This window comes from Aquarana catesbeiana, linkage group LG04 (assembly GCF_042186555.1).
Source record: "Aquarana catesbeiana isolate 2022-GZ linkage group LG04, ASM4218655v1, whole genome shotgun sequence".
NCBI lineage: Eukaryota > Metazoa > Chordata > Amphibia > Anura > Ranidae > Aquarana > Aquarana catesbeiana.
Genome location: NC_133327.1, coordinates 101,274,929 through 101,292,084, shown reverse-complemented (window position 1 = coordinate 101,292,084; position 17,156 = coordinate 101,274,929).

Here is a 17,156-nt window from a genome sequence, read left to right as displayed (position 1 = left end):
ATAAAAAGGAAGTTCAATAGTAATGTGATATCTCAATTACGAACGCTAGTTTTACAAGACCGATTGATTCCGGCTCCTACTTGATTCCGAGCATGTGTGGACTTTTGTGCGAGGGACTTGTGTACACACGATCAGAAAGACCGACAACAAAAATTTGTTGGAACATTTGAGAACCTGCTAGCCAACATTTGTTGGCGGAAAGTCCGACAACAAATGTTCGATGGAGCATACAACCGGTCGGACTTTCCGCCAACAAGCTCACATCCGACATTTCTTGTCGGAAAATCCGATTGTGTGTACACGGCATTAGAATCGAAATGGTTGCTATGCACAGCTGGAACAGATTCTGTCTGCACCAGTTTTAGTAAACCCCCTCACTGTGTTTGAATGAGACCACAAAAGGCTGCCAGGGTAAACAATGAATAAGTGCAGAAAGCAGAAGAAAAGTAATAAAAAAGCAAATTTAAGAAAACATACAGTAGAGAGAACATATACAAGATGATGGTGAAATAAAAGGAAGGGAAAATAAATGTAAGAAATGCAGTGTGCTGGTCCCTGATTGACTATATAGGCTCCACATACAGACTGTCTAATCCAATGAGTGCCAAATAAATGACCAAGGGTCCAAAATAATTTAATGATAGATTTGATTCATAGCAGAACAAATCCAACACATTTTGGGGGACAAACACACTCAATAATAAACACATATAATATAAAATAGGGTATATACCCTTTGACTTTATATTTATTATTTTTACACATATATTCATTTTTATATTTATGACCTTCTACTTTTTTAAATTTATGACCATTGTATTTGTTTTGTAGCTCTGATGAAGGGGGAATGTAATTGGCCCTCGAAACACATTGGATTTATTCTGCTGTGAATCAGTTTTATCATTTTTTTTCCCAAAAGATTTTTATTTAGCATAACAAAAAATATACAGACAAAATGCCAGGTAAGTGAGACAATATGAACAGGTACAGAAAAAATATCACAGCGATCCAGTAATCAGGGCCACCATCATCAACCTTTGAAGACTCTACCCCGAGTCCCAAATTCACACCTGTAAACCAGTATTTTCTGCTTTTCTTTCATTTCTTTTTTTTGTCATAACATACAACCAAACAGTTAAACCCCAATAATACCTCCAGTAGGAAAGAGGCAGAATCCCCCCCCCCCCCCCGCAACAGGGCCCAGACCCCCGAGTAGACCAGAGCCCCTACCTCCCTCCCCCTCAGGTATCCCAACTTAATAACTATAACCATTGGCATTGGGATATAGAGTAGGCACCCTAAAGAACCTTCATTTAATCAGTGTGTTGTACCTATACCCTCACCCTCCAGAGAGGCCTAGCTAACTAAAGCACCACTCCTAATCCTGCTCTGTGCTCTGAGCTATATCTTCCTCCAGTGTATCCTTTGAGTCAACTCACCTAAACCAGACCTCCCTAAACTTCTTGGGAGCTCCCTTGGCCTCATACGTCTTCCAGTATAGAAGAACATCCTCATGCACAACTTTCACCCACATCCCTAACATCAGTTGTTCTCCATAGAGCCACCTCCTAGCAATAAGTTTCCGGACTCCAAAATATAGAATTCTCAGAAATAGTTTAGTATATACATTCTATACGGATAAAATTAATCTGAATCCAATTTAATTAAATGGTAAGAGGGCTCAACCAGTAGTAGGGTATTACTGATTCGTCGGTTGGGACTGGATACCTCCAAAGCAAATAAATCACTGGGATATAGGAAAGGGGGTTGGGATAAAGAGATATCCCAAGAAAGCAATCAGGAGAATCCACCATGGTATATCATTAGAAATATCTAACAAGCTTTATTGATCTTCAAATAGTATGTTAAAAACCACTAAAAAATGTTAGAAATAGCATTAATGTGGAGTAGTTTACCCAAATACCCAACAATAAGAAGACACACATACAAGTGGACAACGTTGTCACAAAATGGCGCCAGAACTTGAAACCCCATGCACACCCAGTACACAATGTTATTCTATGGTGCTGCTTTAGTATTAAGCCAAAAATATCATATATATATATATGATATAGCTAGATATCCATTAAAGACTAAATATTGGGACCAGTGTTCGTTAGTTGATGGAAAGTCTGGAGAGTTAATAGATTAAAGTTGAAGCAAAAAGAAAGTAGTTGTAGGCTTATCGAATGTAATGCATAGATAAGTGTCCCGGATCTAAGATATAATAGTAGTTGTAGGCTGATCGAATGTTATGCATAGATGAGCGTCCCAGATCTAAGACAGGGCGATCACAAAATGAGATGAACAAGTCCTTTAAGCACAGTGATTCATGCAATACTGCAAATATAATTAGGCACATTAACACAGCTGATAGGTGCACGGTATATTTGAATATATCTCAGTGTTCTCAGGGAACGGGTATGGGAAGAGATAGCAAACACATGATACAGCCCGGAGGCTCTCACCACTCCGCAAACACATGATACAGCCGGAGGCTCTCACCACTCCACTGTAGTGTTGAAATTTGAAAAGTGTCCGTTCAAGGCTGTGCTAGTGTGATCCGTAGTGTCCTGATCGTGCATAGGAGTTGCCGATCAGCTGACCGGGAAGTGAACTACGGTGGCTCATGAGTTCAGTAATCAGCAGGCTTGTCCATAGAGAGCAGAGGAAGGTGACAAAATTGCTATGGCAGAGCATGAGGCTAGTCTAGCGCTACCTCCGCCCGACTCTCTGCCATACGCCCCAGCAATTTTGTGTGGCTTCGCCGCACTGTCATCTTCCTCTGTTCTCTATGGACAAGCCTGCTGATTACTGAACTCTCGAGCCACATCTATGCATAACATACGATCAGCCTACAACTACTATTATATCATAAATCCGGAACGCTTATCTATGCATTACATTCGATCAGCCTACAACTACTATCATATCTTTTTGCTTCAACTTTCCATCAACTAACGGACACTGGTCCCAATATTTAGTCTTTAATGGATATCTAGCGATGAGCATACTAGCATATTCAGGTTCTAAAATATCCATGTGAGAGATACGTGCATATATATATATATATATATATATATATATATATATATATATATATATATATATGATATTTTTGGCTTAATACTAAAGCAGCACCATAGAATAACATTGTGTACTGGGTGTGCATGTGCAGTGTGCATGGGGTTTCAAGTTCTGGCGCCATTTTGTGACAACGTTGTCCACTTGTATGTTTGTGTTTCTTTTGATTGTTGAGTATTTGGGTAAACTACTTCACATTAATGCTATTTCTGTCATTTTTAGTGGTTTTTAACATACTATTTGAAGATCAATAAAGCTTGTTAGATATTTACAATGATATACCGTTGTGGATTCCAGTGGCGGCTGGTGAAGTTTTAGAATGGGGGCGCCAGATCCCGCCCTTCCTTTTTGACCCCTCCCACTTGGTGAAAATGGGCGTGTTTTCAGCAAAATAGTGGGCGTGGCTCTAAGGTGATGTGGTTAGCGTCTGAGATGAACGAGGGATGGAGGGAGAGGGAGAGAGGGATGGAGGGACAGCAGGCTTAGATCCTACACAATAGAAATATGTGTATTCTAGAAAGTTTAACAATCAAGATAAAGATACTCCAAACACCTGCTGTTAGCATTTCAATCATCCCGGCACCATGGTTGTTTGTGATTGAAGCGCATTATTTCTATTATTACATTGTAATATACAATGAAATCATTCAACTCACCATAATGCAGAATCAGTGGGAGCTCTGAGAGTGTCACTAGCCACGTCCCCTGCCACCAGATGCCATCAGGTGTCCCCAGCGGAGTCCGTCCTTACATCAGGTGCCCCCAGCGGAGTCCCTCTTTACATGCAGCCTGTGTCCCATCAAATGCAGCCTGTGTCCCATCAAATGCAGCCTGTGTCCCATCAAATGCAGCCTGTGTCACATCAAATGCAGCCTGTGTCACATAAAATACAGCCTGTGTCACATAAAATGCAGCCTGTGTCCAAATGCAGCCTTTGTCCAAATGCATCCTGTATCCCATTAAATGCAACCTGTGTCCCATTAAATGCAGCCTGTGTCTAAATGCAGCCTGTGTCCCTGTTAAATGCATCCTGTGTCCCATTAAATGCAGCCTGTGTACAAATGCAGCCTGTGTCACATTAAATGCATCCTGTGTCCCATTAAATACAGCTGTGTCACATTAAACCCCCTTCTTGTACTTACCTTGCTGTGTTGTCCTCTCCTACAGTGTCTCCTTCCACTGGCAGCGGCGATGGAGGAATCCACTCCTCATACTTCCGTTTTTCTCTCTCCCTCTGGCGCAATGGGAGAGAGAAAACAGGAAGTGACATCTAAATCAGATGTCAATCAAACCACCCGGCCATAGTAATAGATACTACGAGCCCCGGGCGGAAGCTACTCGACGCTTTGGAAAGCGCTGCAGGCGGGACAAAAGCCCGCAAATGAAGCACCGCGTCTGCAATCTCGTGATTGCATAAACGTGGCACTTCCCATAGTGCACTGTGTCCGGTGTTCGAACACAGTACACTTAAGGACCTTTTTTTGTATTTTTTTTTTTTTAAAGGGCCAGTTTTAAAAAAATTTTTTTTTTTTTTAATTATTTTTTTATTTTTTTGTGACTGCCTGGAGGGGGGGGCGCCTGTGCTCCCCCTATGGACGGGCCACCACTGGTGGATTCTCCTGATTGCATTACATCGTTATCCCAACCCCCTTTCCTATATTATAGTATATACATTGATCTCTTCCTGGTCAAAAATTCCCAGGAGGCATTTCAAGGGGGAACATATATTAGGGAGGGCAAATTTATCAGCTATAAATTCAGTCACCATAGACCAAAGGGGGTGTATCTTAAGGAATTCCCAGACCATGTGAATAAAAGTCCCTTCCGCCTCCATACATTTGTGACAGGAAGTAGATTCCCTGTTATGCATTCAAAATAATCTATCCGGTGTATAATACATCTGATGAAGGTACCTAAGATGAATAATCCTATTCGTGGAAGAGATGACAGAGGTGAGATAAGTATCCAAAACTTCCTGCCACAACTCCTCTGACAACTCTGGTACAAAAGCCACCCAGCGAGACCTAGCCCTGGCTAGCAACCCAGATTCCCCAGGCCTCACCTCCCTATAGTATCTGGAGTTGCGTTTGGCTGGATCAGGGTCCAACAGGACCTTCTCCATAGCCGAATTTTGAACCCTAACCTCACCACTACCAAACTGCGCTACAGCTGCATGATATAACTGAGCATATAAAAAATGCCAGGTCCTGGGTATCCCAAACTGTTCCCGTAATTGAGCAAAAGTGGACATTGTACCATTCTAGTATATATGATAAAAAATACTTTACCCCATATTTAGCCCATACACATCCATCTTCCAGTTTAAAGAACTCTCCCAATGATCTATTATACCACAGCAAACTATTGTGGGAGAACCTTAAAGGCTCATCCCCTGCCCACTGGGCACAGAAGTAAAATATCCTGCCAGGAAGTGCCATACCAGAGCCCATCTTTCTACCCAGAACCTCCCTCCTATACACCATATTCAGGAGTTTCCTGCAAAGTAGTTACAGCAGCCTCCAGCAACATAGGACGTAGGAATCTGGGGAAAACACAGCCAATGTAAGGACAGTTGCGAGGCAAAAAAGTATCAACATAAGTCCAGGAGGGCTAGTCCCCCCATTGTAGTAGGCAATTTCACTACAGCCAGGGCGACTCTGGGGGAACAATATTCTCACAGAAATCCCACTACAATGGAGTTTATGTTCCTAGAGACCCGTAGTGACACAAAAACAGGAGGGTTCGAAAGAATGTACAAAAATTTAGGAAGAAAATGTGTGTGGGCGCCATCGGACATTTTCCATCGGATTTTCCGACACACAAAGTTGGAGGGCAGGAGATAAAATTTTCCGACAACAAAATTCGATCGCGTCAATTCCGACCGTGTGTGGCCTGTTCCGATGCACAAAGTGCCACGCATGCTCAGAAGAAATTCCGACACGGGACAGCTCGTTCTGGTAAACTTAGCGTTCGCAATGAATACAGCACTTTCGTCACGCTGCAATCACTGTCTGGTCTTCCTTCCACGCTTCCTTCCGGGCTGTGGCTGTGCAGTTGGAGATGTGGCAGGAGGAGGAGTAGGACCTGGAGGAGGAGGAGGACTGGGGGGACCTGGAGGAGGACTGGGGGTACCTGGAGGAGGACTGGGAGGACCTGGAGGAGAAGGAGGAGGAGGAGGAGGACCTGCAGGAGGAGGACCATCCCAAAGATGTGTCTGAGGTGTAATTTGGCCCCTCATACCTTTCTCCAGAGCCTCCGATATGAGGGCCTCACACATGACTTTTTGGCCCTCCTCCATCCTCTGCATTTTATAGGCTATGAAGGCAGCAATGTTCTCCTCCATGGTGTGGGGTGCTCCCAGGACCTCTGTAGCCCTCCAAAAGAATGCTATAGCAGCCTCCTCTAGGGTACTCCTCCTACTGCCACTTTCTCTTTTCGGGGGGGGGTGGAGGGACCTGCAGATCAGCCAGCCGGCTCGGCCCGGCCACCTCCTGTCTGAGACTTCCCTGTGTATGAAAAAGGGACATGGTTGTAATGTTTTGCTTCATCAATCACAATCCTAAATTAGTACTCCCAACTAACATCTAGTTAACATCATTGATTGGACAAGCAGAAATATTTAGAGGAATGCTATACCTGGCTCAAGCTGGGCTCCTCCACATATCGCCTGGAAGGCCCAGGTTGGGCGTCAGAAGCCTCAGCCAGGGGGGAAGGAAGCGTGGAAGGAAGACTGGAGAGGGATGGCCTGGGTTCAGTCTGGCCTGCCAGAAAGTGCAGCCTGTCGTAGTACAACATCCTGGGGACATAGATGTCATCTGCTGCTCCGGATCTCTGCGAATCCAGGACTTTCTTGAGCTCCCTCAGATATGTGCTCCTCAGGCCACCAATGAAGATCTTTAAATAGGTGATGTCTGCCGTGGGGATCACCTGCTTCACAATTGCACACAATTGCTCCAGTGCTGCCTTCCTCTTTGCTTGGTTCTTGAAATGGGGGTGGGTAATCTCCCACAGACAGGGCAGCTCACTTAGCATCTCTACGAATACTGACATGAAGTCATTGTCTTTCATTAAGATATCCATGTTCACTGCAAGACACAACACAAGACAAAGCCTAATGTCACACAAAACTCTCCTAATCTTGTTACAATATAGGCCTCAATCTAGAAGCAGTATAGGCACAAGTTTGTCTCTTACCTTTGTTCTTACGATCGGCGCGTCCAATGCTCCTTCCTCTGCTCACAGATCGTACGTAATACGCACGCGTGTTACGCTTTATACACACTGCACATGCGTGTAACTCCGCCCGCCCCTGACGTTCTTTCTAGTCTATTCCCCGCCCCTTTTCGTTCGGCGCAGTGGGTGAAGAGCACATGGCGGAGTTACAGCAGGTGCATGCTAATTCTAGCAACGAGGAGGAGGAGGAGGAAAGCCCGGATCCAGGCACGTCCCGATCCAGAAGGAGACGTTTTAAGGCCACAAATATGTCGTTTGGGGAGATGTTGGAGATGGTCGACATCATGAGGAAGTCCGACTATGACGGAAAATATGGGCCTTACCCCAACCCCAACATCCGAAAGGCAAAAATCACTGCTAAAGTGATCAAAAGCCTTCACAGGAATTTCGGGGTACGAAGATCTAAAGATCAGCTCAGGAAGCAGTGGTCGGACCTGAAGTTGAGAGAGCCAGAGCAGTACCGAAAGATCCAGAGAGTGCTGCAAAAAAGTAAGTAGTTGTGCTGTGTTCCTATTCTTTCTGTCTTTATTCCGTTCGTTCTGCTCCATATGCTTTTATTAATTGTAACGTTTAAAAGGGCAACTTTAATGTTCATGGGCCCATTATTCGTTCGTATCAAACATTTTTCTTTCGGCCTCTAGAACACCATTGTTTAGGCCATATGCATTTTCACACATTTTTTGGGGCCTACTTGGATGCCAAATATTTGTTTGTGTAGATGGGTTTGTTACTAGAATGAAATGCCAACTAGATTGTGTGTAAGGAGAGGACACTCAGCAGCTGTTTTCACATCTGGACACTGGAGCACTAGTGTGGGACACAAGAACACCATTTTTATTAGGGGGGGCACACAGGTGCTCCAGTGTATACTATAGGGGGGGCTACATCTGTGAAGCTTGTACCAAACAGGTAAAGTATTGCAGCTTGACAAAGGGCAATAAAAAATATACATCTTGGAACTCGGCTAAAATAGACAATTGTACCCCACTTCCAAACAATGTTTCCTATTTCTAGTTCTGCCATCAAATATCTGTGTGCTAAGTATACCATTTTTGTTTTACATAGGGGGGAAAAGACTCGGAGGACACCCCTCATCCCAGGAGAACACAGACCCCCCACCTCTGGAAGAAGGGGAAATAACACCAACACAAGAAGCTGAGCAGGAGGAAGAAGAAGATGTGGTGGAGATTGGCACCACAACAGGTGAGTGTCTGCGACCACAGGCTCAGGTAAAAGAGATAGATGTTGGCAGATTTTTTAGACCTTTTTTTTTGTTCTTTATCTCTTTTTAGGTGATCGTGATGTGAGGGAGAGAGAACGTTTCACATCTGAAAGTGCCCAGATACTGATCGGGGAGATCATGGGGTGTAATCTCAAATTGCACAACATACAGCAACAAATCAGTGATGTTATTAAAAAAAATAATAACATCATTGATATTTTGGGGCGAATTTAAACCTCACAAAATCACCTGTTTTATTGTGGTCCAATCTTCCAAAAATTTTTTCAATGTTTAGAAAAGTCAAATTTGGAGGATGCACACAGTGTGCCAACATGTGCTATCTGCCATCACGGGAGATCAATGGACGCGTTTTGGGGGTGCAACCCCTTCCTCAATTATAAAGCCGCGTTGAAGAAGGGCTTGCTCCCCCAAAACACGTCCCTTGATCCCCCCTGATGGCAGATAGCACATGTTGACATTCGTAAATTGGTGCGCATCTTCCAAATTTGGCTTTTCCAGGGGTGATTTCCACCCATCTGAACGCTATATCAAACCCGGTTCCTAAATACTGATGTCTGATATAGCCTTCAGGTTTTACCATATGTGAACTTTGTAAGTTCAAGTTTTTTGGCTTTCTTGTTGGTTTTACACAGGCCTGTTTTATCTGAAATGGATATTTCGATTTTTGATAATGCTTTGATAAAAATTGTTATACAACAAACATGTTGGTTTGTTTTAAAAACCTTTCGTAAATGCACATGTGATTGTGCAGGTATAAAAAAGTGGCTTACTCAAGAATGTGTGGATTATTGTCTCAACACTACAACACTTTTGGGGTGATGTAATTGCTGTTTTATGCAAAAATGGGGGTTATTTCCTAAGGGCAAATCCACTTCGCACTACAAGTGCAGGTTCAGTGCAGTTGCAAGTGCACTTGTAGTGAAATGTGTTTTTGCATTTAGGAAGTACCAGCCAACACTGTTTTTTATAAGGTTACCCAATCACGACATTTTCTGCACTCAACACATTTCTGTCAGGGTCAGCTAAAACAAACACAAGCAGTAAATGTCCACAAAGAATTTCTTTTGGTTGTTTTTTATTTGAAAAAGGTTTCACAGATTGTCTGGCATATTGATAGCCCCCCTACCCGCAAAGAACTCCAGGTAGCGTAACCGGACATCACGGGCACTCAGGGAGGGCAAGCCAGGACGGCCACTTTCAAGCGCCGTCAGTGTTGATGGATTTGGGATTCCGGCCTCAGGCCCAACTGAGCCAGCATAGTTGGCTGAATGTTTTCTTAAAAAATTATGGAGAACACAGCAGGCAAGTATTATATGGTTCAGTTTATACTCCGCCATATGGATGGGTGTCAGAAATAATCGGAACCGGCTGGCCAGGATTCCAAATGTGTTCTCCACCACTCTTCGGGCTCTGGCCAGCCGGTAATTAAAAACCCTCTGTTCCAGGGTGAGGGTCCTCATCGGGAATGGCCGCATCAGATGGTCCCCCAGCGCAAATGCTTCATCAGCAACGAACACAAATGGGAGACCTTCAACATTGTCCTCTGGAGGTGGCAAGTCCAAGCTGCCATTCTGGAGACGCCTGTAGAACTCCGTCTGGGCGATGACTCCACCATCGGACATCCGGCCATTCTTCCCCACGTCCACATACAAGAACTCGTAATTAGCCGACACCACCGCCAACATCACTATACTATTAAACCCCTTGTAATTATAATAGTACGACCCCGAGTTGGGTGGTGGGACGATGTGGACGTGTTTCCCATCAATTGCCCCTCCGCAGTTAGGAAAGTCCCACCGCTGGGCAAAGTGGGAGGCCACAGTCTGCCATTCCTGTGGCGTTGAAGGAAACTGTTGAGGAAAAAACAATAAACATTACTATTTTTTCACAGAAACATGGCAAGCAGATTAGACACAAACATTATGGGGCAACCTCCAGATAGCATTTATTGAGGGGAATTTAACAACAACAAAGTATAAGGTACACCTATCATATTCCCCCTCCCCCCCTCATGGGCCATTTCTAACATTATAGGGGGGGGAACTCTTGGACAGGTAACTCTCTTCACTTCATTGAGAGATGAATGCCTAAATACAGGGTATTACTTGGAATAGCCCCTCCTTAGTTACACTATTGGCAGACCACTGGACAGGTAAGAAGTGTCATAATACAAAGATATAAATACACACTGTACACATTTGAGCACATTTGAACATTCTGCTATTACCTATCAAGATAATAATAGGATACAAAAACTTTAAACAGTACCATTGGAAAGTATACAGGCAGGCCCTTGCACTACATGCTTTGGGGAATTCATCCATAAATCTGACCAGTAAAGAGATGGGTATAGTGTGTATGGGTTTGGCAAAGTCAGCAGATAGATGATTGAGGATAGAGAATTGGGATCAGCTGACTTAGCAGTTGGGGAGGGAGGGTTACTAAAAATTATTTGGGGACACCACAAAAAAAAGCCTCTGGCACTCTGCCTGAATTTAAATCAAAAATAACATTTCCAAACATTTTAGGGGGTGTTTGGGGTAAAGCACTACTATAGAGCTGATAAAATACATTGTTAAGTGACTACATGAGGTGAATATAGGGGCAGGAGACACCATGCTGGAGAGGTTATTGAAGGGCAAATATGTATGAAGGACATAAAATAATAATTACATAAAAATCCAGCATGCATGAGAACAAAGGGGACATTCACAGCATATTACAATCATGGTAATTAGGGAATGAGGAAAGAAATACAATATATTAGCAAACATTCAATACAATAAAATGTGATATAAAATGAAAAAAATCTTACCTTCATATACTCCTTCTGCAGGACCTGTATGATGGCAGAACAGGTCTCTGGGATAATGATCCCCAGAGCCTGGGGGGAGATGCCTGTCAAGAACTTGAGGTCCTGCAGGCTTCTCCCTGTGGCCAAATACCGCAAGGTAGTGACCAACCTCTGCTCCGCAGTGATGGCTTGCCTCATGCAGGTATCCTGCCTGCTAATATAGGGGGTCAGCGAAGCCAACAAACGGTGAAACACGGGGGCCGTCATCCTGAGAAAGTTCCTGAAATCATCAGGATTATTCTCACGGATCTCACGGAGCAAAGGCATATGACAGAACTGGTCACGCTGAAGCAACCAATTCTTGGTCCATGAACTCCTCCTCACCCTGTTCATGGACTGGACTTGTGTCAAGGTCAGGACCCCAACACCAAGCCCCCGCACAGCACGAACTCTACGAGGAGCACGCATACGAAACATGGCTAGAAAACGGTCGGCTGCTCAGAACGAAGTAACAGAACGCACTGAAGAACAGCAAGGCCTGTGAAGAGCGACCTGAAAAACAGCAACGAGCAGGCAAGATCACACAGAAAACTCCGATACGAACTGACTGCACGCACTGAAGAGCAGATACAAACCCACAAGCACAAACTGAACGGCAGAAAACGATCTGAAAGCCACGAGTCTGAAAAAGCGCGAATCGTCTCTCACCAAACTTTTACTAACACGAGATTAGCAAAAGGAGCCCAAAGGGTGCGGCGCTTGGTTCTGAACCGGCCTTTTCTAGTCTCGTCGTACGTGGTGTACGTGACCGCGTGTGTCACGTACCTGATCGGAGTCTGAAGTGACGAGGTCGGCCTCCCTTGTATCTCCAACCCGGGTCCCGCTGAGAGTGGGAACAGAGGGACCCCAAGGAAAGGAGGAACACGAGTGCCTGTAGAAGTAACCCAGGAATCTTGAGGCAGATGATGCGACTTTAGGTAGGCAGGAAGTCGCAGCAGATCGCAGGAGCCGAGATGCAGGAACTTGACAGGCAGCTTGGAGCCAAACAGGAGACAGGAACGGAGTCACAGGAATAGCCGGGTTCGGAAGCAGGCGGACAGCAAGGTACCAAATCATCAGGCAGAAGCAGAGTCAACGTAGGAAGCCGAAGTCAGGAACCAGTGAATCAGGATATGGGAGAGTCCAGAGACAAGGTCAGGGGAGCCAAGGTTCAGCAACAGATATCAAGCAGGCAGGTAACACAGGATACAGATACAGGAACAGCTGAAGATCAGTCAGCACCTGTCACAGTCAGTGTGTCCTTTAAATAGGCCGTCTGGCGCCAAAGGGCCGCGCGGACGCGCTCCCGCGGGTGCGCCCATTCCTTTGCGCACGCGCATTGGCACGTCTGCGATCCGAAGCGACCTTCCCGAACGCATGCGTGCGTAAAGAGTCCTTTACGAACGAGTGTACCCGCGAGTGAACCCGGGACGTAACAGTTCTCTTACATTGCCCCCTCCTTACGGGCAGCCTCCGGATGCCCCTCAGGGGCTTCTTTTCTGGATGGTGCTGAAAAAATGCTCGTACTTTTTGCGGGGCATGTACGTTAGAAGCTGGTTCCCAGGAATTGTCTTCAGGGCCGTAGCCCTTCCATTTAATCAGAAACTGTGTTAGGCCATTCCTGGTTCTGCAGTCAAGAACGGCTTCTACCTCAAATTCTTCACTGCCCTCAACGAGCAATGGAGGAGGATTTTCTGGATCCCGGTTAGAAAAGGGATTGGGTACTGATGTCTTCAACAAAGAAATATGAAAAACAGGGTGAATTTTGAGATTCTTTGGTAGGATAAGTTCAAAAGCCACAGAGTTGATCCTCCTTTTTACAGCAAAGGGCCCCAGGTATTTTGGACCAAGTTTCTTGGAGGGACACTTCAGTTTTAAATTAGCAGTGGATAGCCAGACCTTGTCTCCTGGATTCAGATTTAAGTTACCCCTCCTTTTCCTGTCAAAAAATCTTTTGTTATTGGCCTGGGCCTTAGAGATGGTGTCCTGAAGCACTTTATTATTGGAGATGAACCAACTCAGTCTGTCTTGAACAGCAGGCACAGCAGAATCCACGGGTAATTCAGGCAAAAAGGAAGGGTGATATCCATAATTGGCGAAAAAGGGGGTTTGCTTGGTAGCAGAGTGGATGGAATTATTGTATGCAAATTCCGCTAGCGGAAGCAGAGGTGACCAATCGTCCTGTGAAAAAGAGGAGAAGCAACGCAAATATTGCTCCAGCGTCTGGTTGGTTCTCTCCGTCTGTCCATTAGTTTGAGGATGGTAGGCAGAGGACAGACGGAGCTCGATGTTCAAGACTTCACAGAGAGATCTCCAGAATCTGGACGTGAACTGTACCCCTCGATCAGAAGTGATATTATCGGGAATACCATGTAGTCTCACTATCTCTCGGATAAATATGGAAGCAGTCTCAGCGGCAGACGGGGTTCCTTGCATGGGTAAAAAGTGTGCCATCTTAGTCAAGCGATCAACCACGACAAATATGGTGGTAAAGTCTTCAGACGGGGGAAGTTCCACAATGAAATCCATGGATATCATGCTCCATGGTTTCTTAGGCACAGGAAGACATTCTAATAGGCCCCAAGTCTTGGCTCGGTCAGTCTTATTGCGTTGACAGGTCACACAGGATTTGACGTATCTTTTACAGTCTTGAATCAAGTCTGGCCACCAGAAAGAACGGGAAATTAGGTTGATACTCTTGTGAATCCCAAAATGGCCTGCCAAAGGATGATCGTGGCAACGCTTGAGGACAGAAACCCTGAACTGCTCCGGGACAAAGACCTGTTCCTTATGGTAATACAGCCCGTCTTTGAGTTGAAGAGATAAATCTTGGGAAGGGGGATGCTCCAACAGCTCAGCTCTTATTTGGGAAGTCAGATTGGTTTGGAGAAGAAGAAAGTTCTTGGCAGGTAAAATGGTGTCTGCTTCGGAAGGATGAACAGGGTCATGGAACATGCGTGACAGCGCGTCTGGTTTCCCATTCTTAGAACCAGGGCGGAAGGTTATGTGGAATGTGAAACGGGAAAAGAACAATGCCCATCTTGCCTGCCGAGGTCTGAGTCGTTTAGCTGTTCTCAAATACTCAAGATTCTTATGGTCAGTGAAAATGAGTATAGGGTGCAAGGCTCCTTCTAACAGATAGCGCCATTCCTCGAGGGCAGCTTTAATGGCCAACAGTTCCCGGTCCCCTACATCATAATTCTTCTCAGAGGGATTCAATTTCTTGGAGAAGAATGCCACAGGATGGAGTAAGGACTTGGGGCCCTGTCGCTGCGACAATATGGCTCCCACTGCGATTTCAGAGGCGTCCACCTCCAGAATATAGGGCAAGGAAGGGTCAGGATGCTTTAAGATGGGAGCTGAGGTGAACAAGGCTTTCAACTGCTCAAAAGATGTTTGTGCTTCAGTACTCCACCGGAAGGGAACATGCTGTTTGGTCAAAAGGGTGATAGCAGAAATAATACCAGAAAAGTTCTTAATAAATTTCCTGTAGAAATTAGCGAATCCCACAAACCTTTGTACCGCCTTTCGATCTGTAGGAGCTGGCCAATCCAAAACAGCAGCGACTTTCTGGGGATCCATGGAGATCCCATCAGCGGAGATGACAAGTCCCAGGAATTGAATTGTATGTTTTTCAAAGTCGCATTTTTCAGCCTTGACATAGAGATGATGTTCACGAAGTTTACTCAAAACTTTTTTCACATGGGTACGGTGGATCTCGATTGAGTCAGAGAAGATAAGAATATCATCGAGATAGACAATGAGAAACAGGTCAAGAAAGTCCCGAAAAACATCATTTACCAGATGCTGAAAGGTGGCTGGGGCGTTGCAGAGACCGAAGGGCATAACTAGGTATTCAAAATGCCCAAAGCGTGACCTGAAGGCAGTCTTCCATTCATCCCCCTTTCGGATTCGCACCAAATTGTAGGCACCTCTTAGATCTAGCTTGGAAAAAACTCGTGCTCCACGCAGTCTCTGAAATAACTCGGGAATTAAGGGAAGTGGGTACCGGTTCTTGATAGTTATTTTATTAAGATCACGATAGTCAATACAGGGCCTCAGGGAGTGATCTTTTTTCTCCACAAAAAAGATACCAGCTCCTGCTGGGGAGGAAGAGGCTCGAATAAACCCTTTTTCTAGGCTTTCATCAATGTATTTGCGTAAGGCCTCTAGTTCAGGTTCCGAGAGAGGGTAAATTCGGCCGAAGGGAATTTCCGCCCCTGGTAGGAGTTCAATGGGACAATCGTAAGTCCGGTGGGGAGGTAAGCTCTCTGCACTCTTTTTATTAAATACGTCCAAGAATTCATGATAGACTGTGGGTACTAATTCCAGGGTTTCAGGGTCCGAGTGGATGCTGAGGAGAGGAGCAGGATTAACAAACTTTTTTGGGTAACAATGTTTCTGACAATAATTAGAGGAAAATGAGATATCTCCGGTAAGCCAGTCAATATGAGGGTTATGGGCCCTTAACCAGGGTAGCCCCAGGATAACAGGAAACATGGGGGACGTTATGACGTCCAAACGGAGCAGCTCCTGATGTTCCGAAGAGACTTGGCAAAGAATGGGTACAGTCTCTTGTGTAACAGGCCCAGACTTGAGACCAGAGCCATCTGCCAGATGCACAGTAAATTCCTGCCTCTTGGTACATACAGGAAGTTGATGTAAGGAGACAAAGGCTGAGTCCACAAAACAACTGCAAGCTCCAGAGTCTATAATTGCGGTTACAGAAATAGTCCTCCCTGGCAAATGAAACTGGAGCGAAAGAGGGAGGTGTAGCAGATCCCTCCCAGGAAGATGCAACATGTAAGGGGGCGTAGAAGTGGGCTTGGCAGGTCTTATGGGGCAAGCTTGGATGAAATGGCCCGCTCCTCCGCAGTAAAAACATAGTCCGTCACGTACTCGCCGGAGGCGTTCAGAGGAAGATAGTGGTGGTCTTGAAAAGCTTCTGCGGGGAAGCTCAGGAGGCTCCTTATTCTTGGAGTGACCCTTAGGTAATCTGGACGTGATTGTGGAGACAGGAGCAAAACTTCTTGAGAGAGACGCTGGCTTGGTACTAGCTTTCTCAGATTGCCTTTCACGCAATCGACGGTCAATTTGGATAACAAGATGGATCAGATCTTCCAGGGATGAGGGCACTCCTGTTCGGGCAAGTTCGTCTTTTAATTGGTCAGAGAGTCCAAGACGAAATTGATGATGTAAAGCGGCTTTATTCCACTGCGTATCTAAACTCCAGACACGGAAATCTGTTACATAGTCCTCCACGGATCTCAAGCCTTGTTGGAGTTTTCCCAGTGTAAATTCAGCAGTCTGTTGGAGGAAAGGGTCAGCATACAGCTGGGACATGGCTGAAAAGAAGGAGTCAGCGGTAGACAAGGCCGGATCATGGTGTTCTCTAAGATGATGAGCCCAGGAGAGTGGTTCATTTCGTAGGAGTGTAATGATAAATCCCACTTTAATATGCTCGGATGAGAAGGTTCGTGGTAACAAGGAAAAATAAAGTTCACAGGCATTTTGAAAAGTGCGAAACAATTTGCGATCCCCTGAAAAATGCTCTGGCAAAGGTACTCTAGGTTCAGGAGGCAGAGAGGTTTCGTTGAGCAGGCAGAAGTCAGTCTGTACAGACGTATTTACAAGTGCAAGGAGAGTAGCTGCAGATGAGACACCAAGCAGATTCGGTAGACGATCTTGCATCTGGCCCAAGTCTTCTTGGAGATTTCGTACGGTATGGGCTAGTGCAGAAATTGCCCGGCAAATGTCCATAAC